The sequence below is a fragment of the Calliphora vicina genome, chromosome 4 (assembly GCF_958450345.1).
Source record: "Calliphora vicina chromosome 4, idCalVici1.1, whole genome shotgun sequence".
Classification (NCBI taxonomy): Eukaryota; Metazoa; Arthropoda; class Insecta; order Diptera; family Calliphoridae; genus Calliphora; species Calliphora vicina.
Genome location: NC_088783.1, coordinates 49,303,794 through 49,328,387, shown reverse-complemented (window position 1 = coordinate 49,328,387; position 24,594 = coordinate 49,303,794). Strand labels below are relative to the sequence as shown.

The following is a 24,594-nucleotide window of genomic DNA, read 5'->3' as shown; positions in this document are numbered from 1 at the left end:
AAATATTAAGTTATAACCCCCTTTTCAAAGTTGTTGCTTTGGTTTTGCATGTTATTAAAGGAAATTTCTAAACGCTGCTAGCAAATTTCAATTTTAGTTTTCACTGCTGCAGCCATTATGCATTTTATAACGTATCAGTCAGTTGTTTTTTATGGGGGTAGTTGTTTTGTAGTTTGTTGGCTATAATGTGGATATTGACCTTCTTTAGTTATTCTTTATCCTTTGCTTCTTGCTGTTGCCTCTAAATCATAAATCTTAATTTTTAGCTGCATAAATTTTTTTCATATTCCTTTAGTTCTTTACAAGGAGATTATAGAAACCAGCGGAAGGACAGTATCTAAGGTTCTTTCTAACGTTTAGACTACTGTTCCTCACATTCTTTAAGTTATTATAAGTTTATTAGCCATAATTTTTTTTATATACTCACTCTTTACATTAATAATTTTGAAAAATTGTTTAGCAATCATAATTTTTAGTGCTTTAATTTAAAGCAGTTTATTGCCAAGGCATATTATTTCTTTTATGCTATCAATCGATTTTCTTTATACTCATACTCGCTATATTTGCTAAAGTGATTTTTCATTTTCTTCTATAAGAAAAATACATTAAAATCTGTTTATAAATTTCAGTTTTATGAATATCTTGACAATATTCTTCCACAATATTGCTGAGGCGTCGTTAAAATCATTGCATTATAAGCAGCCACAAAAGCATGTATTATTATGACTTTCAATATTTGTTTTTGCAGTTTTTTTTTTTCATTTCAAAGAAAAGAGACATTTCAAATTTGTAATGTCTAAACTTAATGTTATTTTGTGATAATTAAAATTTAATGCATGAGAAATTTATAGCTTAAGGAGATTGTTGCCATTGAATTGTGGTCAGTGATGAACTAAATTTAATGTTTAGTAATAAATATTATGTGTAGTTGGATATAATTTTAATTTTAAAATTAAAAAATAAAATAATTGCTCTAAAGCTTGTCTCTAATCTAATAAAGAAACAAGTTTCGTTTTCGTATTTAAAAATATTATTTACTTTTATCCCAGTCAGAATTTGGAAGATTGTTGGGTGACTAATCACCAACTAAGACTTTTTCGACCAGATTTGATGACCTAAAATTGATTAATAAATTGCACGATTAACAAATTGTTTCCGTTACTGATGTAAAAGTGATTCGACTCAAAAATTACACAAAAATCATGATACAACAACATAAGGTACACTCAGTAAAAAATAAATTCTCAATTATACATTTCTTATAACGTCAAACAAAAGAAAATATGAAAAAAATCAAAATCAAAGTTTGACGTTATAGGGCTAAATATTGAAAACTCTCCCTAGTGATTCTACCTTCTACAATTATTGTATCATGCTCAAAAATGATTTAAAAACAAGTTAGAGAGCTATATTCGGCTGTGCCGAATGTTATATAATCTTCACCAAATTATACTTCAAAATAAAAATTTTAAAAAAATTTTGGGTGAAAATTTTATTTTTTTTTTAGTTTTTTTGAAAAAAAAATTTTCGAATTGTTTTTTTTAAATCTTTTAAATTTAATTTAATTTTTAAATTTTAAAAAAAATTTTAGTTTTTTAAATTTTTTTTGGTGAAAAAAAAATTCGGATTAAAAAATATTTTTTCCGATTTTGACCCATTGTAAGTCCAACTTACTATGGTTTTCTATACGTGCAAAGGTCTTTGAAATATCTATCATTAGATATCCATATTGTCTATACTAATGACTTAGAAATCTATAGGTCAAAAATAGGTAAAAAACGAGGTTATCCTGGTTTATTGAAGATTTGGGTGCCGAATGTAACAGGGGTCTTCAAAAAATTTATTTCAACAGACAGATCGACTGGTTTTTTCCTCCTATCTCAGCCATTTGTGGACGGATTTTGCTGATTTTAAATAGCAAACTTCTCGAAAGCATGTCTGACAGAATTATTGAAGATTTGGGTCCCGAATATATCAGGGGTCTTCAAAAAATTAATTTCAACAGACAGATCGACACCGCTATCTATAAGGATCCAGAATATATATACTTTATAGGGTCGGAAATGAAAAATGTAGAAATTACAAACGGAATGACAAACATATATGTATATACCCTTGTCACGAAGGTGATGGGTATAATAAGTGGAATCTGATCGGAAGAGGACCCCACAAAAGACTCACTTGGACGAGTCGCGGATAGGGTACCATTTTCTCCAGACAAAAGTATCCATTATGAACAGAAAATGAGCGCATATTCCAGCTCTGAAGTATCAAAAATTACTCGAATTTGATTAAAATGTTCAAAGAATGCTAGCTGGGTATATGAGAGCTTAGCTATGTATTAGCTTGACCCTCATAATGGACTATTTTGATTTTCGGTGCTTCCAAGATCTCCTAGAGCAGAATTTGATAACGTTTAAAGCATAGAGTTGAACTAGAGGCGCAACCGAGAGTAAAATATGTTAAAACTGTTTATTCTCTCCATAATTTTATGGCTGCTACAACAACAAATCATATTGATTTATATGTATTTATATGTTGTTGCAAGTCAAAGGTTTTTAATAGCTTCTATGTATATTTTATTCTACATGCAGAGAAAAAATATAGTTGGGCATGGTTATTGTAACCATTTCAATATTGTTACAAGTTTTTTAACTATATTATAGTCACAGTAATCATTTACATGATTGTGGTAACCATAATATGGTTAATTTACGATTCACATGATTGTATCAAGCACATATATGGTTACAGTAATATGTTTGTGACAACCATTCATATGATGAAGGACTTATCATATTATGGTGCTCTCGGATTAAGGCTTATCATAATCTGAGAACAACATATGATAAAATTATTCATCATAAATATGGTTGATACAAATATATATTTGTTTACTGTAACCATATATGTGGTTGATACAATCATGTGAATCGTAAATTAATCATATTATGGTTACCACAATCATGTAAATGGTTACTATGACTAGTATTGTTAAAAATCTTGTAACACTATTTAAATGGTTACAGTAACCATGCCCAATTATATTTTTTTCTCTGCGTGTATGGTACACAGTTTTCACATTTTATTTAAATTAATGAGTTTTATTTTAAAAAAAATTTCAATATATTTTTTTGTATTTAATCAGAATCCAAGCAAAATCAAAATATTTTGGAAATAAATCAGCCGATTTCCACTGGCTGATCTGATTGGCATGGCATTTCACACAGTAGCAGCAGTGGAGTATTCTAGTTTACTTTTTGAAGAGCAATGCTATGGGGTCTCAAAGTAGGACAACTCAGATATGCAAAACATTTATCGTTTGTCTAAAATCAAAGATTTTAATATATGTATGTATGTATTCCTAAGGCCCGATCCAAAAATAAACGATTTTCAATTTAAAAGTTAAAAAATAGTAGATTTTTGCTGTTTTTTTTTTGGGAGAAAAGATGACTTAACTCTTTTTTATTAAAAAAAAACTTTCTTTAAGAACGTATGAAAATGTTATGTTTTTCTGTAAGGTATCTTTAGGGAGAACATTTTGATATAAAAACCATTTAATATTTTTGGAATATGTCGCCCCTACGCCCTTCGGAATTTGACTAATTTTTTTTATCAAAATTTCAACTTTGGACCACATGTTCAAAAATCCCAAATCTGGGATCAGAAAATTTAAAGTAGTTTTGAAACCCTTGTTTATTCCCTATTTATCCCCAAAGTATTATCCCAGCTCCGAAGTAAATGTAGATGCTATTGGCAAAAATGTAAAAAAAAAATTTTCGGATTTTCGCACCAATTTTTAAGAATTGGGGAATTCCCTTTGACATTTTGACAATTTTTTTTACATTTTGTTATTTAGAATGTCAAATGTAAAAAACGTTGAAAATTTCATTGAGGATTGTTAATAAATAAAGATTTTATTACATATTTATTGAGTTTCGAAAACGAAAATTTGCATCAAAATTTTAAAAGGATTGGAGTTAAAGTCTCTTAATATAATTAAGGACGAATGCGAAGATCTTGCAGGAATATTATGAGGCGATACCTCTGCAATGAGATCTTATTTCCATAAAATTTGTGAAACTTAAGTAAGTTAAAAAATGTTGTTCTATTTTTCTAAATGGAGCTTGGAAATACTTTCCGAGGAAGTAATTCAATTTATTTCCTCATATTTAAATAAATAAAAATTAAAAAGATTTTAATTTTAAATAAGGTCTACTTTTTCATGGGAAATTTGTCTTTTTAATTAGATTTGACTTTTTTTAATAAGGGTTAAGCTGAATTCACCCATGAGTTTCAGAAACATTTTTTGTTCGGAACAATTTTTTTTTTGTATGTAGTTTGACATTCTATTTTTGAGAGAGACTTCAAAATGCATATAAAAAAAAAATTGTTCCGAACAAAAAATGTTTCAGAAACTCATGGGTGAATTCAGCTTGAACTTACAACAAGTTTAGCTGAAATATTGATTTGTAAATTACTGTAATGTTTTGTAATCAAGCGCCGCTGGTGAAAAATTGTGTAAAAAATAAAAAATCGCGCGATTTTGTTAGAAAAACAACTAAAATGTGTTTAAACTATCGGACATTATGACAATATGACCTAATGGCAGACCGTTTGATCACCTTCACTGTGTTTGGGGACTTAATTCATTTTAAAAATTGGGGTTTTATTGCATATGAAATAAGGCCCCAATAATGGGGTGTTATTTCATTTCTATTTGGGGCATTATTTCATTTCGTTGGCGTCTTATTTAATTTTCAAAATTGGGGTTTTATTGCATATGAATAAGGCCCCAAATAAGGGGGTTATTTCATGCAACCGCAATATTAGGAGAAATTTGATTCAGATTTACTCCGAATTAACTTTTTTTGTTTAGATAAGATAATTTTTGGCCTCACAAAAAAAACTGTCAAGTCAATATCTCAATTAGATTCAAAAATATTCCACTTTAAAACTTCAGCGTTCCGAGCGCTTTCTAAAAATGTAAAAATCTTTGAAATCGGATGGGAAACAAGAAATTGGCACGGTTTTAAAAGTTATACATGTCATACGCCGCCGCTGGACCATTTTTAGGGTCCATTTTAATAACTTTAACTCGAATACTCCTTGTTTACGAACGTGCAAAACCTGAAATTTCAAATAAAATATGTATGCAAACGCAATCACATTTTATTTTTTACAGAGTTCAGGAAATTTTTCCAAATAAAATTGAATTTGTATTTCGGTGAGACTTAGTTTTCATGTGCTGAATTCCCAATTTGTTTTAATATGAAAGAACTATGTATTTCTGCACGTACTTGTTCCCTATAAAACTTAATATTTAGATGACCTTTGTAAAATTTTCTTATACTTTCATTTACATTTTAAATACTTTCATCTATCATCTTGCCAAAAAATGACAACGACAACTCCCACACATACATATTTTGAAAGCAAAATAAAATTGTTGTCAAACTTTTGAGTTGCTTTCATGTCACACTTGTCAAATAATTATAAAATTTTTCAAATATAAATTAAAAATGATTATGCATGTATTACTTTCCTAGAAATTCCAGCAATACCAAACGTTTTTATTTATAAATTATAATTATTGTCGTTGCAGGAGTTCATTCTTGGCTATGGCAGGCAGTCAGTCAACAATGGTCAATGACATTTTGCTACGTCATTCAAGAGAGAGAAAGTTTTTTTATGGTTTTTATTTATTTTGGTTACTTTATCTCAAGTTGTGTAGATGGTGATTTGTTTGCACATGTGTATGGTTGTATTAAATTTTGGTTTACCTTGTTTGAACACATAGATTCATACATATGAATGTATTTAGGTACATTAGGAGGGCCCAAAAAAAAGTTGTGGATATTCCCAGCTAAAATGAAAGATTAATTCATTCTAAGATAACATTTCGCAAAATATTTGTTCTGGAAAAATCACTGTTTGGTTTGGATTCTAAGCGTCATCGATCCATATTTCAAAAACGACCTTGTCCAGGCCATCACCGCCAACGGCGATCCATTTTGGTCGATGTTTATCAAATTCTTCTGGCCTGAGTTGAATGATATGGTCAGAAAATTTAAAGATAGGAAGAGCTTAATAATAAAGGCCCTTTATAAATGGGGCCACCTTAACATACATATGCATTTTTATCTACAAAAAATAATATATATTGTACATATGTATGTATGAATGTAAATTCATATTTTATCCTTATTTTCAAGTACATTGTCCTTTTTTATGGCTTCAGTTTTTTTTGTTGCATTTATTTTTCCTTTATTCACTTTTCAATATTTATTTATTTTTATTATTTATTTATTATTTGAATGCATTGAATGCGAAAGTTGAATAGCATTTATTTTCAATTTCATTTCCATTTTGCATTTATTTCAAGTCGTTTTTATTATTTTTTGTTTGGTATTTTTTATGATTGATTTTAAATAATTGTAGAGAGTACTGGGTTATTGTCGCCCTCAATATTCATTGGCAGTAAATCTTAATTGAGTTTTTCAACATTATTTAGTACTTGAGCTGCTAATGTGGCTGGCTGTATTAAAAATTAATATTTATTACAGTTTGGATTTTTTAATGCAATGTGCATAAATCACGTTCATTGAAAATACTAGTAAGGAGTGAGATCGAAAAATTCTTAACACACGTTTTTCATTACATTTTTTAAACCAAGTATTATTTGAATTTTTTTTTGATCAAGTTACCTTTGAAAAACATGTCAGTTATTATGTGTAATGTCAATTATATTAATTTTTTTGTTAATCTGATTAAAATGAGTGACCAGAAAAAAGTGCGTACTGAAATTATTAAATATTTTCAACAAAACCCAACTTGGTCTTACAAAAAGTTGGCCAAGCATACAAAGGTCTGCCGTCAAACTGTTTCCAATGTTATTAAACAGTACCGGGAGAACTTGTCAGTTGATAGAAAACCTGGTTCAGGTAGAAGGAATGGTCCACATGATGTTTCTAAAGCCAAAAAAATAGAACGCATTTTCAAAAGAGCTCCCAACACATCCGGTAGGAAAGCAGCCCGGTTAGCTCAGTGCTCGGACTATTTGGTACGAAAAGTTAAAGCTAATGCAGGTTTAAAAACATACAAGGCTCAAAAAGTTCCTGACAGGAACGCTACTAAAAATTTAGAGGCCAAAAACAGAGCACGGAAATTGAAGTCAAGTTTTATAAAAAAATATTCTTGCTGCATAATGGATGACGAAACGTATGTTCTGGCAGATTTTTCGCAACTTCCAGGTCAAAAATTTTATGTTGCTGATGCTCGAGGGAATGTTGAAGAAAAGTTTAGGACCCAAAAGCAGACAAAATTTCCCAGAAAGTTCTTGGTATGGCAAGCAATATGCAGTTGCGGCAAAAGAAGCCACTCATTTGTTACAACGGGCTCTATAAATACCGAAATTTACATCAAGGAATGTTTACAAAAAAGGCTGCTTCCATTCATAAGACTTCATAATGTGTCCACTTATTTTTGGCCTGACTTGGCATCCTGTCACTATGGCAAACAAGCCCTTGAGTGGTACAAGAACAATAATGTGGTATTTGTACCAAGAGAGGCAAATCCTCCAAACTGCCCGGAGCTAAGGCCAGTGGAGAGATATTGGGCTCTTGTTAAAAGAGAATTGAAGAGTACAAAAAAGGTGTCCAAAAGTGTGGTAGATTTTAAACGGAGATGGACTACATGTTCGAGCAAAGTGACAGAAAGCACTATAAAAACGTTAATGGAAGGGTTTCCGAAAAAGGTTCAAAATTTCATCACTAGTGATTAAAACTATAAAAATAATTTTTTTTGTAAATTGTAATAATAATTTCAATCAAATAAAAAAAAAATTAAAGCTGTAAGTTTAGTGGTTTCTTTTTTATAAACATATATGTATGTTAAGAATTTTTCGATCTCACTCCTTAGTTGTAAATGGAAAGAAGGAAGGTGTTTTCAAATGATTGTGGTTATGAGGGAGTTTTTACAGAGATTATTATTGGAAATTATTGATGTTAAAGAGACTGATATTTAAATAGGGGATTACATTTAGTGGTTGTATCAGTATTAAATTTTTAAAAAAGTTTTAAATGCACCAAAATTATCATAATATATGCCTTTCATTGGGTATAAGAAAATACATAAATTTTATTAATTTGTTCATATCATTTTAATTTGAAAAAGTTACACTGAAAACAAAATTTTCTATCTGGAATGAATTTCGATATAAACTATGTATATTCAAGTTTTAAGTTAAAGTATTGTTACGTTTTAACCTTTTCAAAACGTTGGTTTATTTCCTTTAAATAAACCGGATACTTTTGATTGCAAATAAAAGCCGTTTAGTAGTTTAAAAATTGTAACGACTTTTTATTTATTTAAAATGTACAACAACAGAATTAAATAGTCACTCAATATTTTTTATACATATTTATAAATTCGCAGAAATACAGATACACTTTATAATGTACACGAATTCACTTGAAAAACACAGCACTCAGTTGATATTTATTCGAAAAGCGTCTCTGATAAACTGAATAACGACTGCAACCTCTGCCACTATTTATAACACTGCCATCTGCACTCTAGATTGCTCTTTAACTGTCTAGAGCTTTCTAATACATACGCCATCTGTGGTGTACTTTCTACAATGTTCTTTAACTGAATATTCGAATTCGAATATACGGTCGCAGCAAACAGCGTTGCCATACTTACGATCAATGGTCAACTGAAAGCTTTTATTCAATATTAATAATGCCCACAGATATGTTACAATTTGCTATTACATCACTGCTATTTGAAAGCATTATGTTACTTTTAAATCAGCCGTTAAAATCGTTATATTTGAATTCAAGTACAATTTCGTAACAGTATAAGTTTATATGTATATACTCGTATTATACAACTTTTTTTTATTTTTGTTTGTTTTATAAATTTGTTTAGTTATTGAATTTTTTTTTGTAAATTTTCCTAAATGGGAAATCAATAACAGATTATAATATAAATGTTTTCATTATAATTACATTATAATTGTATATCTAAAAATTTACCTGAATTCCCTTATTTATCTGAAAAACATAAACAAATTAATTCGTTTCAAGAAAGTATAAATTGTATAAAAATAATTATTTTTCAGGAACACAAACATAATAATTAAAAATTCTGATAATTACAATTTCCTTAACTCTGCACTTTATATTTCGAAAACGTAAAAAAAAATATTAAATTCAAAGCTTAGGGTGTTTAATAAAATTTACATTAAAAAAATGTTTACCTGTATCAACCAGATCAGTTGCGACTAACGGCGGGTTAAAAAGAAAGAAAAATATAATAATTTTTAATTTTTCTGAAAGTAGTTTTTGCAGAGATAACAGCAGTATAGAAAACATATCCAATTTTTCAACTATTTTACGCCTTACATTATGTTGATTGGGTTCAATACTAATATATATGGGGCATTTCATGTCAAGTGAACCAACTTTAGAAATCAATGTCTTCCGATCACACCAAGGTTAGTTCTATTGGATAGTTACTCAGGAACAATTTTTCAACAAGATCGGTTGAGAACACTCTGAGTTAGAGAGGGTCAAAATTTGACATTTTGGCCAAGCAGGTGTTTTTTCTTATTCATGTAACTTATTACCTATTGTTCTTAGAAAAATGTGTCCCAAATAGTTTAGATAGCTCTTCCGAAATGTCTAAGTTGGGATTAAAAAACTGAAATCAGTTTTGGAAACCTCAAAGTATTCTTAATAAATCTTTAAATTATTTTACCAGCACCCAACCAAATTTGGTAGAAACAAGAAGTATTTAAAATATTAACTCTTTGTTTTTCTCAAACATTTTTAAATTCATGTTAACAACAAAAATAATAATTTGGCAAAACTAAACACTTTCAAATTTTTATCCGTAAAAACTGTTAAAAAATTTAGCGCGCTTTTTCCGGGAACAGTCATGCGCTCAACAAAAAGGGGATGTTTAGATAAATTTATTACGGAGGGGTAATGTTGTGGTTTTCAAACAAAACAATATGAGAACAGAGGCACGCACAAACACACACAGACATGCACTCATAACAATAACAAAACATCTGTTTTATGTTTTTCATGCTCTTCTCGCTGAGCTACTACTACTTCTTCTGTTCCATGGGAGGTGGGAACAGTTGGTTCATTTCGATGATGTGTGAGTGGAACTTACGTTTTGGTTTGCCACAGTTAGTATGCGTGGCAAATTTCCTTGTTCACAACACACGGTGAAAACAAAACAATGAAAACTGAAAATCGTATTGAAAATGTATTGAAGTATTCGATGAAACTTTTGCTGGCAACATTACGAAGATGTTGTTTGCTACTTGTTACGAACTGATAAAATCAACGAAAAGCAAATGTTTTGATTCAGTTGTTGCGAGTTTTTAAACATAAACGGTTGTGCTGAAAACAAAAAAATAAAAAATGCGAGAAATATTTATGACAGCAATTGTCTTTTTATTTAAATTTAAGTGATTTTCAAAGAAAACTTTAAAAATTTAATTTTTTAAAAAATAAACAAAAAAAAAATAATAATAAATAATAAAACGCAATAAATTTAAAAACTTTCCAAATCGAATATTTGTAAAAATAAATTACCAATTTAAATTATAAAGCATAAATTGTATATAAATTTAAAACTTTTTTAGTTAAATAAATAAAAAGAATCTTCTATAAGTGTGTTTAAGTGTTAATAATAATAAATTACTCATTAATAAATTGTTCTCTGTAGCTTTAAATTGTTAAGTGTTAATAAAATTTTAATTAAAAATAAAGAAACATTTTATATATATAACCACATTATACATACTCGTACATAAGCATATAAAGTATACATAAATTTAATTAAATGCTTTTTTTTAAACTCACAAAAAATTATACCTATAAGAGTGTTTAATTGAAAAAAAAAATAATGTATTTATTGGCAAGAGTTGATTGATGGATTAATTTAATTAAATTTTCTGTGCTGGTTTTTTGGGCATAAATGGAAATTAATGTGCAAAATATGTGAGAGATTTACATAATTGATAAACGATGCTGTGAATTATTCAAATAAAAGTTTATTTAAGCGGAACATAGAAGAAAAAAAAGAATTATGGAATAAATTATTGAATTTCTTTTCTTGGATTATAGCTAGAGGTGAGTGTTGTTTTGTGTGATTTATTTTAAAATTTTAAATTTTTTAGATTTTGCTTAAAGAATACTGTGTTTAAAGAAATTAATATTAATCATACGTCCCATATGCTGAGTATAGATTTTTTAATAATCATACGCCATGGTTGTCGAAGAGAGTTTTAAGGTTGTTGTTTTTGTGATAAACAATAATAGTTGGTTTTAAATAATTTAAATAAAATTATATGGGATAAATTTAAAATTATGAACCATACGCAATATTGTATATTTGTAATATTTTTTAAATAAAAAAAATGTGTCAAATCTCTTAGGACTTTAGAGGTAGAAATGATTTAACATAAATAATAGTTAGCTAAAAAAAATAATTGTATATACTCGTCAATTGAATTATTGCAAATTATGGCCTGATTAAGTTTTATTCCATTTTTAATTTTTTTTTTAAATTTTTAAAAATGTGAAATTTTTCTATTTGTATAAAATTTATTTTATTCATAATAAATTATGGCCGATATGCTTCGTTCTTGGGCTGAAATAAATGTATGCACCAAATTTGATCGAAATATCTACAAAATTGCGACATCTCAGAAAGTGATTCTAAGTCGACGGGTGGTCATTAGACTAATATTTTTGGTCGTTTCAAACATCAGCACAAACTCATTATACGAACAAGTAAGAGAGCTATATTCGGCTGTGCCGAATCATATATACCCTTCACCTAATTATATTTCAAAATAAAATTTTTTAATATTTTTAGGTAAACAAAATTAATTTTTTTTAACTTTTTGGAGAAAAAAAAATTTTCAGTTTTTTAAATTTTTTTATAATTTTTATATTTTAATTTTTTTTTAAAATTTTTTTTTTTTTAAATTTTAAAATATTTTTTTTTTAATTTTAAAAAAAAATTCGGGTTAAAAAATATTTTTTCCGATTTTGCCCATTGTATGTCCAACTTACTATGGTCTTATATACGGTGTTGCAAAGGTCTTTGAAATATCAATCATTAGATATCCATATTGTCAATATTAATGTCTTAGTAATCCAGATATAAGTCAAAAATATGTAAAAATCGAGGTTGTCCTTGTTTTATCCTCATATCTCAGCCATTTGTGGACCGATTTTGCTGATTTTAAATAGGAAAATTCTCGAAAGCATGTCTGGCAGAATTATTGGAGATTTGAATCTCGAAAGTATTTCTGGCCTTCAGAAAATTGATTTCAATAGACGGACATGGCTTAATCGACTCCGCTATCTATAAGGAACCAGAATGTATATACTTTATAGGGTCGGAAAATTATATTGTGGAAATTACAAACGGAATGACAAACTTATATATACCCTTCTCACGAAGGTGAAGGCTATAAAAAAGAAATTAAATTTTTTTCTTGAAAATCGAAATTCTTTGAATGTTTTTTATATCTTCGGTTATATTATTGTATTCCATATGATCCACCATCTGTTTAATTTTTTCCAAATGGCAATTTACTATTCTCAGATTATTCGCATTTCTTGTATTAAAAGCAAACTGAATAATTTGGTGACCAATATTGTGTACAGATTTGTGAACATACAGTAAAAGTTTCATTTTATGTAAAACACATACGGGACGAATTTTTGCGGATATATCCCTCTATAAATGTAAAGTCGAGCAATACAATTGAAGATTAAGTACAGATTTTAGTGCTTCATTCTGAGATCTTTGAAGTGATTTAAACATATTATTTTTATTCCACTCGTGATTGGAACAGAGTAGTGACCCTATAATTCTGAAAGGGCATGTCGAGTAGAATAAATAAAGATCTATATAGTCCAGCTAGTCTGAATTTTTTTAAAGTATTCGAAATTTTATCGCAAATATTGGTGATATTTTAAAAAAACATTTTCGATCCACCGTAGGCCCGACATATCTAAAAAACTAAAAAAAGATCGAACAAAATTAAAAAAAAATAAATAAACAAAACCTAAATAACTCCTGACCTAAAAGTAATAATTTTCTAGGACTATTTATATTTTAAATATCAGCTCATTCGGATCATAAATAGATTTTTTTATTTTCTTAAAAATGTGAGACCCAAGGTGGCGTGTAATTTTGCTAATTAAGCGTAAAGAGCTTTATTTACAACTTTGGTAGCTTTGGCGACCCCCACTGAAATTTTCCGGCAAAAATTTGCGTAGAATATTTGAATCCTTAAATGTACTTTTTGAAAGTACTATTTTTGATTTTCTAAAAAAAGGGTCAAATTGACCCCTAAAGAGAGGAGCTAGAAGGTTAAGATTTTCCACAAAAATGATCCCCATAAAATTCCATAATATAACTCTGACCATAAGAATTCTCTCAGATATTAACTTACAACATTATTTTCAGTTAGTATAATGCTCCCTTCGATCAAAAAATGAAAACTTTGACCGATTGTAAAAAAAAATTCAGACCAGCTGGGCTATAAGTTTATTCCACATAAATGATCTACTCGACATGCAATTTCAGAATTATAGGGTCGCTATTCTGTTCCAAAAATGCTGTTGGACAGCGTTATTAGTTTTAAAATTTATAAATTAAACCGGTAGTGAATGCCGGTTTATTGCTGTATCATATTCTATATGAGATTTTAGTGAAGTTTCATATTTATATGTTTAAAAAACACATAAATATATCATCAGCTAACATAATCAGTTTTCCAAAAACTTTAAGGTTTTTTTAATCATTGAGATAAATAGTAAATAGCAATGGGTACAATACACTCTCCTTCGTTTAAATTATGATTTTAAAAGATTGGGATAATTTTAACCCCAAGTGTCATTAAAGATTAATTTCCATTTTTGTGCTGTTATTATAAATGCTAGGCTTTATGTTATATTATTATTAAATTTCATCAAAATCGCCCAAAAATAGATAACATTTCGCTATCTTTCCCTATTATATTCTCAATAAGTCTCAAGTAAAAAAATCAGAAATTTGTTCAACAATATTTTTAAAAATTTTAAAATGGAGTTTTGAAACTGCCATTAAAAAAATTAATTTTTTTGGTCATACCAGTAAATTGGTATCCTACGAAGCCAAAAACTCATATAAAAGTAAATACGGATATATTTTAAGTAAAAATAAGATTTTAATTTAATATTTCTCAAAATATGTTAATTTGGTTGCTACATTTCTTGTTCTAATGGCCTGAGACACTTTAATGGTCTGGGGAATTTTTAATAACTTTAACATTTTTTAACCAATTTTTGTCTTTTATATCTCATTACACGACAAGTATTTATACATTTCGATTCTTTTATATTAAATTGCAAAAGTAATTTTTTAATGGCAAATTTTTACAAAAACTGAAAAAATTGCGTTTCTTCCCCTTGTAAATGCAACCCCAACCGATTTACCTAAAATTTTTTCAGTAAGATTTGTTTACCACTGTTTACCAAACTGGGGTGTTCAACTGGCCAATACCTACCATATAATATCCTACACTCAGCAAATGAGGACAAACATTTTTCTTTTAAAATTTCAATAATTTAGTTTTGTGAGTGATTTTAAAATGGGAGCTATGACCAATTATGGACCGATCACTATGAAATTAGGTTGCGTGATTTATTTCTATATGAAACTTTTTTCTTTTGAAATGTTTTTGCCCTTGGATCGAAAAAAATTTAAATACCTGATCAAAATATCTACAAAATTGCGAAGTGATTATAAGTCGATGGGTAAACTATAAGGTGGGTGGTAGAATAATACTTTTGCACAAATGCATAATAACCCACCCCCTCACTGTGGTGGTATGGGGAATATAAAGTGGAATTAGCACTTTTTCATACCACGTTTAACATGGAGAAAAAAGGAAATAATTATAAATTTATTATTTTTACTTCTTCTAAAGTTTTGTATTAAAGTCTTAATTTTCATTAAAAGTGAACTTAGCACTTTTGTACTCTAACATTTTGAAACTGAAATAACAGAAATATCCTTTGAAATATTATGTAAGTTTCATGTTTAAACTATTTTATTTAAAGCCTCAGTTTATTACCCTTTCATATGTTCGTTAATTAACATTTTTTTGTATATTTCTATGACAAAAGCCTTTCTAAAATTCTTTTTAGTTAAAAAAAACAAAATTTTATTTACATACAAACCAAACCACACACACCCAACATTTTATTTCAGTATTTAAATTCATAAAAACTTTGAAATAGTTTTCCTCAATTAAACACAACACATCTATCCGGAAGAAAAAAATCATGGAATTTTTTAAACACAAGCACGTATGTCTGTATTAGGCTGGCTTCATTTATAAAGAATAAATAGAAATTAACTGGATTTAGCTGAAATCATTACATTTTTCCAAATTTACTTTCCAAACGAACTGCTTGTTAGGCCATGAATTTCTCGGTTGATTACCGCAGGAAGTTCCAGTCCTCTTAAGGCTAATGGGCAATTGAATTCGGCTGGCTAAATTATATTAAAAAATAATTTATATTATAATATTCTGAAAGGAAAAAAATCATAAACCTCTATGAAATGTACTTTGACTGAGCTCATATTTAATTCATAAAGCAACTAAATTTATGTTTTCTTTTTGAAAAATTAAGGCATTTTTTTTTGATTCCCTTTAAATGAAGCCTGTCTAATATACGCATGAATATTTAGCCCATGTCGAAGCTGCTGTCAGATCACAGCATAAAAATAAATGTTTTGTAAACAAAATATTCTCACTCCATAGTTTTTCCACAGAAAAGAATGTTTGCTTGTTTGCTTTTACTTTAAATTAGTTTTTATTGAAGTTGTTATTAGTGTGTTTTTCTTTTTTTATTTTTGTTTTTATTTTTATTAATTTAAGTAAATATTTTGAAGTTCATCTTGTGTAACAACAATGATTGTTGAAAATATTTTTGTTTTAAAACAAATGTAGTAATTTATATTTCCCTCACTTGTTTTTATGTTTAATAATTGAGCTAGCTATTTGTGTGACAAAAATAGCTTTGACATAAGTACTGGATAAATATAACAAATTCTTGGAAACTTAACTGAATTTTTATTTGTCGCCTCCACGACACTGCAGCTATAATTTCCTATCATATGCTGGTCCCAAAAACCCTGATAATTCTGTTGAAATCTGGCACAGTGAAGTAGATCGAAAGAAAAGTGATATTAAATCTGTATAGTATAACTACAAATCTGAATATATGCTCATACAAGCTTTACAAGCTAACAGGGAAACCAAAAATATGCAATATCATATTCTTTAGCTGCGCACACAGAAAAAACTATTTCTTAAACCGTTTCAATTCAAATATACATACATATAAGAAAAGTTATAGCTACACAGAAAAAATTACATTTCAATTCAAACATTTATCCCATATTGAACTGGTTTCAATTATTTTATAATTGAATCAAGTATTCATGTGCTTTTCTGATATTTTCTATTGAATTTTGAGTTTTGAATTTGATAATGTAGACAATTGAATATACAATTTTCGTTATTGGTTGAACGTTAAATACAAAAATTATTGAATAGATAATTTTCGTAATTGAAAACAAAAAAAATAACAAAAATGTGTTTTGAATTACGAAAATTATATATTCAATAATTTTTGTATTTAAAGTTCAACCAATAACGAAAATTGTATATTCAATGGTCAACATTATCAAATTCAAAACTCAAAATTCAATAGAAAATATCAGAAAATTTTGTTTTTGAGCACATGAATACTTGATTTAATTATGAAATAATTGAAACCAGTTCAATATGTGATAAATGTTTGAATTGAAATATAATTTTTTCTGTGCATCGTATAAATATATGAATTAGATATTTATCCGTTAGTGCATATTTTGCTCTTTAAATCATATTTTTGCATATTTTACTTTTTATAGCATAGTTTAGTATATTTTCTGCCTTCATCATTATTCAAACTCATGCTAATAATAGGCAAAATTAGTTGCCAAAATCATTAATCACCTGTAGATTTTGTTCACTGTCTGCAAAAACATTCACAGAGAAATCTTTTAGTTCTGGAAAACAGCTCAGAATATAAATGAACAATTGAAGAAAAATATCAAACTTCTTCATTTATTTGATATGAAGAAAAATTACCAATCAGTTCATGCCCAAGTCTAAAAGGTTCAATCTAATTTCAAATGTAAAAAAAAAATGTTTTTCACACTCAATGTATAGTAGAGACATTTAGAGAAATTAATCAGGAACTTCATGAATGAATCGTAATATTTTCAGGGAGTGCTAAAATCACTAAAATTTATGTTTAATCCTTTAAATAACAACTTTGAATTTCAAACAAAAACCAACTATTTTTAAATGCATTTTGAGGGCATATTTTGATTTTTTAAGTGCTTTTTTTTGGAGCAAATTTTTGGTTGCCCTGGTAATCACTTTTCTTCCGATTGACTACACTGTGCCGGATTTGAACGGAAGTATGATGGTTTATGGGACCAGCATATGCTAGGGAAGCTATTGCTTGAGTGTCTTGGGGGTCACTAATGATAATATTTATAAAAACAGAATTAACACTGCACAGTGGTATAGAAAAAAAGGGGGAAATAAATCTGTAACTTCTTAACCCTCAGTCCGTTTTGAATGGAATTCGATGCGCGTAAAGAAGAAGTATTGTCGAGTTTACGTATTGAATTTGGACCACATGGGCTTAGCAGGAGTGCGATCAGGGGTCCCAAAAAAGGACACCTCGGCTATGATCAATTTTTAAAACTATCGTATTTCTTCGTCTGTGTTCCGATTTCAAAATTACATATATATAATCAACTCGTCCAGGACTATAAAAAACTTTATCGTAGCTATCAATTATCTCTTATAAATTAGGAAATTTTCGCATTTGAATATAAAATTTTCAACGTTTTTACCCACTCTACTCCAGTTTTTTTGATAACAGCGGGTCCAAATATGTCTCGATTTTCTTTGTTTTTCATTTGTTGGACTAAAAATAAATGTCAAACTAAAAAAGGATTGTTCAAAAATCGTGACTGACTCTAAAGTTATATTCATTTGAATTTAAAAATTTTATAAAGGCAATTTTTGGGAAAAAAGTACGTTTTTTCTTTTTCAGTGATCTATAAAATTTCTGAGAAGATGTATGAGGAATTTATTCGTTGTGAAAAGCTAACTTTACAGTAAATATTTTTAATGAAAACAAATTTGATAATTGTTGATACCAAGGGGACCAGGTCCATCCAAAAAACGCCTATTTTTTATGTAAAATTTAACTTTAGGTCATAATTTCTCAAATTGCATAATCAAAATCAAAATATAGTAATCAATTTTAAGTGGCCAAATATGTTCTTAATTATTTTGTAAAGGATTCCGATAACCCCGCCCCTGGTATGGATATAATAGTGAAAAAACTAAAAAATCCCATTTTTGGGATTTTTCATCACTCTTTTTGGGAATTGCGGGATTCCTGATTACAAATTTTAAAATTTGTTTTTATTTTTTCATTTCCAATAGAAAAGTGTTAAATAAAAAAAATATATAAGTGTAAAATTTCATTGAACAACACAGAAAAAACAAAAATTCAAATCCAATCACAAAATTCATAAAGTCAATTGAATATTTTATTGAAATGGGACCTATCACAAAAATCACAAAATCAAGCAACAAAATTTGTAAATATTTTATTGAAAAAAAAAATTTTTTTTCTTATTAAAATATTTTAACTATCAATGAAACATTTATATGAAATTCCACATAAAATCAAACAATATTTTTAATGAAACCATAGAAACAAATAATTGGTTTTGACTAGATATTCAAACAATATTTTTTATTAAATCAATTAAAATATTAATAACATTTTAATTCAAAATCAATAAATATTTTAATTATATATTATAATATAATATTATAAACAATATTTTCTATATAAACTACTGATATACACAATATTTTCTAAAGAAAATACTGTTTTACACAATAGTTTCTAAAGAAAATACTGTTATACACAATATTTTCTATATAAAATACTGTTATACACAATATTTTCTATAGAAAAACACTGTTATACACAATAGTTTATAAAGAAAATACTTTATACACAATATTTTCTAAAGAAAATACTATTATACACAATATTTTCTATATAAAATACTGCTATAGACAATATTTTCTATATAAAAATACTGTTATACACAATATTTTCTAAAGAAAATACTGTTATATACAATATTTTCTAAAGAAAATACTGTTATATATAATAGTTTCTAAAGAAAATACTGTTATACACAATATTTTCTATAGAAAATACTGTCATATAAAATATGAACTAGTTTCTCCCACTTACGGACTATCCAGCAAACGGGAATCCAAGTTATATGGATATTGTTCACCTGTGGGAAGATAAACCAGTTTTCACATTCATCATAATGAAAATCAATCGTCTTACCAATTACGTCGTATTCTCCCAAATTTCTGTCATAGGAAGCTAACAACGTCTGCAATTATACCGGAATGTTTAACAATGATATAATAAAGAATTTTAAGTTCATACATACTTACCAATCTTGAAACGTGAGGAGTTATTGAGCCCTTGAACTCCTAGTCTGGTTCATGACGACCAAAACTTTAAAATTGTGTACATATGTAAATATTTTTTTTCAAAATATATGTATAATTTATTTTTATTTTACAGCTGTTTGTCAAAATTCACTATAAATTTGTTTTTGTTTCAAAGTAAACAAACATTTTTTCAATAATTTAAAAAATTGTTTGAGTTTATAAAAAAATTCAAACAAAATTTTAATAAAGAAAATATTTTGTTATGTACAAGTGTTGTCTATTATTTTGAATATTATAAAAATGTATCACAAAATGAAAACGTGCTTGATTTTAAGTACATTATGTTAAAATATTTACAAAACAAATAGACGTTTCTCATTATTAAAAAAAGTTGTTAGCATTGTTAACCATCAAATTTAAAACCAACTAAAATATTTATGAAACCAAATAAAATAAATAATAAAATACAAATCTGATTTCAAACATGCATTTTTTTGAAAATATTTTAGTCATAATTTTTTCTGTGAACATTCATAAATAAAAATTTTATTTCAATTTGAAAAATTTGTATATTTGCAAAAACTCAATAAAAATTGGGAAATGTTTGAAGTGGATAAAAATGTTGAAAATTTAATTTTTAAATGCGACTATCTTCTAAGTTGTAAAAGATAATTGATAGCAATGACGAGGAAATTCTTTATGTAAAATTTGTTTGAAATCGGAACACGGACCAATAAATAGGATCGTTTTAAAAATTACCATAACCGAGGTGACCTACTTTGGGGAAAGCCCTTATGGTCCAAAATTCAAAATTATACTTCTTTGCGCGTGTCAAATTTCATTCAAATCGAACTAAGGGTTTAGAAGTTATAGATTTATTTCTCTCCTTTTTTATACCACTGTGCACTGTTCATTTTTTATTTTCATTCCAATTTAAATATTAAATTTATACCCATTTTCAAAAAAATGGTGGGTATATTGATTTTGTCATTCCATTTGTAACACATCATAAGATTATATGAAGATCTAGCTAAGTCCGCCCGTCCGTCCGTCTGTCAGTCTTTTGAGAAAACAATAGGGCTCCAACGAAATGAGCTAGCTGGCTGAAATTTTCCACAAATACTATCTGTTGATAAGGTTTGTTTGGTACTGTAATGTCATGTAGACCATGATTTCAACTAGCCGCCATAGAAATCTCCCACCCCTGGAATACTGTTTGAGTGATCATAAATATGTTGATCCTGATAAAATTTTGCATAAGTTAGTTTTAAGTACTCTGAAATTATACTGTAAATGATGGCTAAAATCGTACAATATATGTCCCTAGTCACTGTATGGAGGACCTTGTATGGAAATTAATTTCTATACAATTTTTAAATTACTATCTACTTTGGAGGTTATTAAGAAATACATATACTTTTCCTGCTAACAAAAAAAAAAAAAAACTGTATGCTCTGCAAATAAGAATTCTTAATTCAAAAAATTCCTTCTTATGAATTAATATTTCAATTCAAAGTATATGACACGTGCCACACATATGCAGTTTAAAAATAACTTTCATATTTTTATAAATACATCCTGAAATGGCTTTAAATATTATTTTAGTAACAAGTGTGCAGAAAGTATTTTTAACTTTTTTTTGCAGTTTTCTGTGAAATATATAAATAATTGTTATACAATATTTACTTAACAAGTGGGTGGCAAATGAAAATATTACTTTTAAAGTCTTAAATATTATATACAACTTTCTTTAGGAGAAAAATAAAGTGTTTTGCCACACATATGGCTGTACGGTTGCACAACAAATTATGTAGTTGCAGCTGGAGGCAAACAAAAATACAAGTGTGACTTTGACAGTGACATTATCTGTAGTTTTTATGGCCTACAAACTGTAAACACAAGAAATTGTGAATAATGGCAAAATGACAGCGAAATAACAACTATAAATAGGAAACAAAATAAATAAAAAAAATTGTATATAAACTTTGTGATCTGTAAAAATGTCAATATAAACAAAAAATTTGTCACTATTGGGAAACAAAATTGTATGATATTTATGCAAATAAATATATTTTAAAAATATTACAAATATTGTGATAAATCTATTAAAGAATTTACATTCTCTTTGTTTATATAGGCATGTGAGGAAAATCAAACATTTTGAAGAATTCAAAAATTATATATTCTTATTACAAGAACATTATTTTGTAGTTGTAAAGGTTCTTCCGAAATTTGACGGTTGATAGCTGTCATTTATTTAGCATGTCATTATTTCAGCTTGTTTTTTTAAATCACCATGTACCAAAATTGTTTTATCAAAATTGGTATTCTGTTCGGGCAAAGTTCCGCGCGCGTCGCCTTTTTTACGCTATAAGAGCAATTTCTGGATGAATGGGTCTATCAACAAATAAAATTGTTGAATTGAACGAGCCTTAAAAATATTGGTTTCCAAATAAAATTTAACAGAAATAAGTTGCGATTTGATGCAGATTTGATAAAAATGGTCAATATTTATGACCGATATCTCATTTTGTTGCTATTATATGTGGCGATAAAGTAATAAACCTGAACAATTTCTGCCGTTTTCGATTTTTCATAATTTTTTTTTAAAATAACAAAATTGGATATTTTTACATAAAAAATATATTTTTTGCAGATGTTTGTAACGCCCAAAAATATTGGTCTAACACCCACCTTAAAGTATGCCGATCGACTTTGAATTACTTTCTGAGTAGATTAAAAGATGTCCGTCCGTTTGGCTGGCTGGTTGGCTGACTGTCCATGCAAACTTTGTGCGCAGAGTACAGGTCGCAATTTTGAAGATATTTTGATAAAATTTGGTACATATTACTTTTTCGGCCCAAGGACAAAGCTTATTGAAACTGGCTGAAATCGGTCCATTATTTCACCTAGCCCCCATACAAATGTCCTCTCGAAATTGGACTTTATGGGTCATAACTGTTTAATTTATATATGTATCTTCACAAATTTCGCTTCATATAAGAATTATATGGAGCGAAATTCAGAATTCATTTCACCAAATTTTGTTACGATCGGTGCATAATTAGTCATAGCTCCCATAGAGACTCGCTTTAATGTGCATAACTCGCTTAAAAATGTTGGTATACTCACAAAATTCAACATAGTAAACTTTCATATAGACATAAATCACACGACCTAATTTCTTGGTGATCGGTCCATAGTTGGTCATAGCTAAGGCCCACTTCTGAAAATCACTCAAAAATAAAAATTATTGAAATTTTAAAAGAAAAATATTTTTGCTTTTTTACTTAGTGTAGGGTATTATATGGTCGGGCATGACCGAACATACTTTCTTACTTGTTTTGTCATAACTCCGAAACTACTGAGCCGATTAAAACGCAATATATATGTGAAAGTTTGTGCATAGCATGGGAAAAATGTTTTCAAAATTCAGTCAATCGAAAAAAGAACATTAACTACTCAATTTTATTTATATCAAACATAAAAGTAAAATTTTGTGAAAATGAGCAAATTCACTTAAATGTGAATAAATTCGAAAAAAATCAATCGCTTTTTATATTCGATATCTTATTTTTATTTTGCTATTGTATGCGGCATTGCGACAAAATAATAAACGTGAACAAGTTCTGCCATTTTCGATTTTTGATGAGTTTTTTAAAACACAAAAATTAGCTATTTTCACTTAAAAAATATATTTTTTGCTTCAATTTGTTATTATAACTCCGAAACTACTGATCTGACTAAAATGCAATATATAAATAGATTGAAGGTTATGTAAATTCGAATTTTTCTGAGTTTACCTTAATAATATCGGACTAACCGTTTTTGAGTAATCATTAATTATGTGGAGAGACGTCTCAAAAATTCACAATTTTATTTAAAAATTGTTAAAAAAAACTCTCCATAGAATTTAAAATTTGGACCATATTTGTGCTACTGAAACTACAATATATGAAAATTGTGTAGTTTTTTTCGATTTTGTTACCCTGTTTAATTTTTTATAGCTCCAAAAATCACTTACGAAAATAAATTATTGAAATTTTAAGAGCAAAAGGATTTTGCTTATTCACTCAGTGTAGGGTATTATATGGACTGTCTTGACAGACTATACTATCTTAACTGTTGTGCTAATAAATATAAATTTAATATTAATTAAATAAAATTTTAAAAATTTATTGAGCGTTAAACAATTTTAAGCTTAGAATAGCTTGCTGTAATAATCTCTGTTAATTAAATTATAAAATTTCTGTTAATTTTTTTTCTATAGTAATTTCAAATTGTCAAATTGTTGTGATTTGTTGGAAATACAAAAAAAAAAAAAAATGCAAAAAAAGATAAATAATGTTTTAGTAAGTGAGAGTTGGATATTTGTGTATTGTAAAGATAAAAAAGTGTATAATCTAATTGAATTTTATTATTTTCCGTTTTGCTGAGGAATTATTACACAGGTCAACAAATAAGGAAACTAATTTTGATGGGTAGTTACCATTTGTGGTATGTAATTAGCTGATAACACCAATAATTTTTATACCCTACACCACCATAGTGGGGAGGGTATAATGCGTTTGTGCAGATGTTTGTAACGCCCAAAAATATTAGTCTAACACCCACCTTAAAGTATACCGATCGACTTAGAATCACTTTCTGAGTCGATTAAGCGATGTCCGTCCGTCCGTCCGTGTGGTCGGCTGGCTGGCTGGCTGGCTGGCTGTCCATGTAAACCTTGTGCGCAGAGTACAGGTCGCAATTTTGAAGATATTTCGATAAAATTTGGTACATATTATTTTTTCGGCTCAAGGACCAAGCCTATTGAAACTGGCTGAAATCGGTGCACTATTTCACCTAGCCCCCATACAAATGTCCTCCCGAAATTGGACTTTATCGGTCATAAATGTCTAATTTATATATGTATCTCCACAAATTCCGCTCCA

The 24,594-nt window shown here is 28.1% G+C and overlaps 1 long non-coding RNA gene across 1 annotated transcript in view; it reads left to right on the top strand.

Moving 5' to 3' along the window:
* The first annotated feature begins 10,945 nt into the window (after window positions 1-10,945).
* LOC135956243 (uncharacterized) overlaps window positions 10,946-24,594 on the top strand; it is a 143,079-nt gene continuing 129,430 nt past the window's right edge. The window contains exon 1 of the long non-coding RNA XR_010576367.1: window positions 10,946-11,156. This is a non-coding gene — a long non-coding RNA (uncharacterized LOC135956243). The remainder of the gene's footprint in view (window positions 11,157-24,594) is intronic.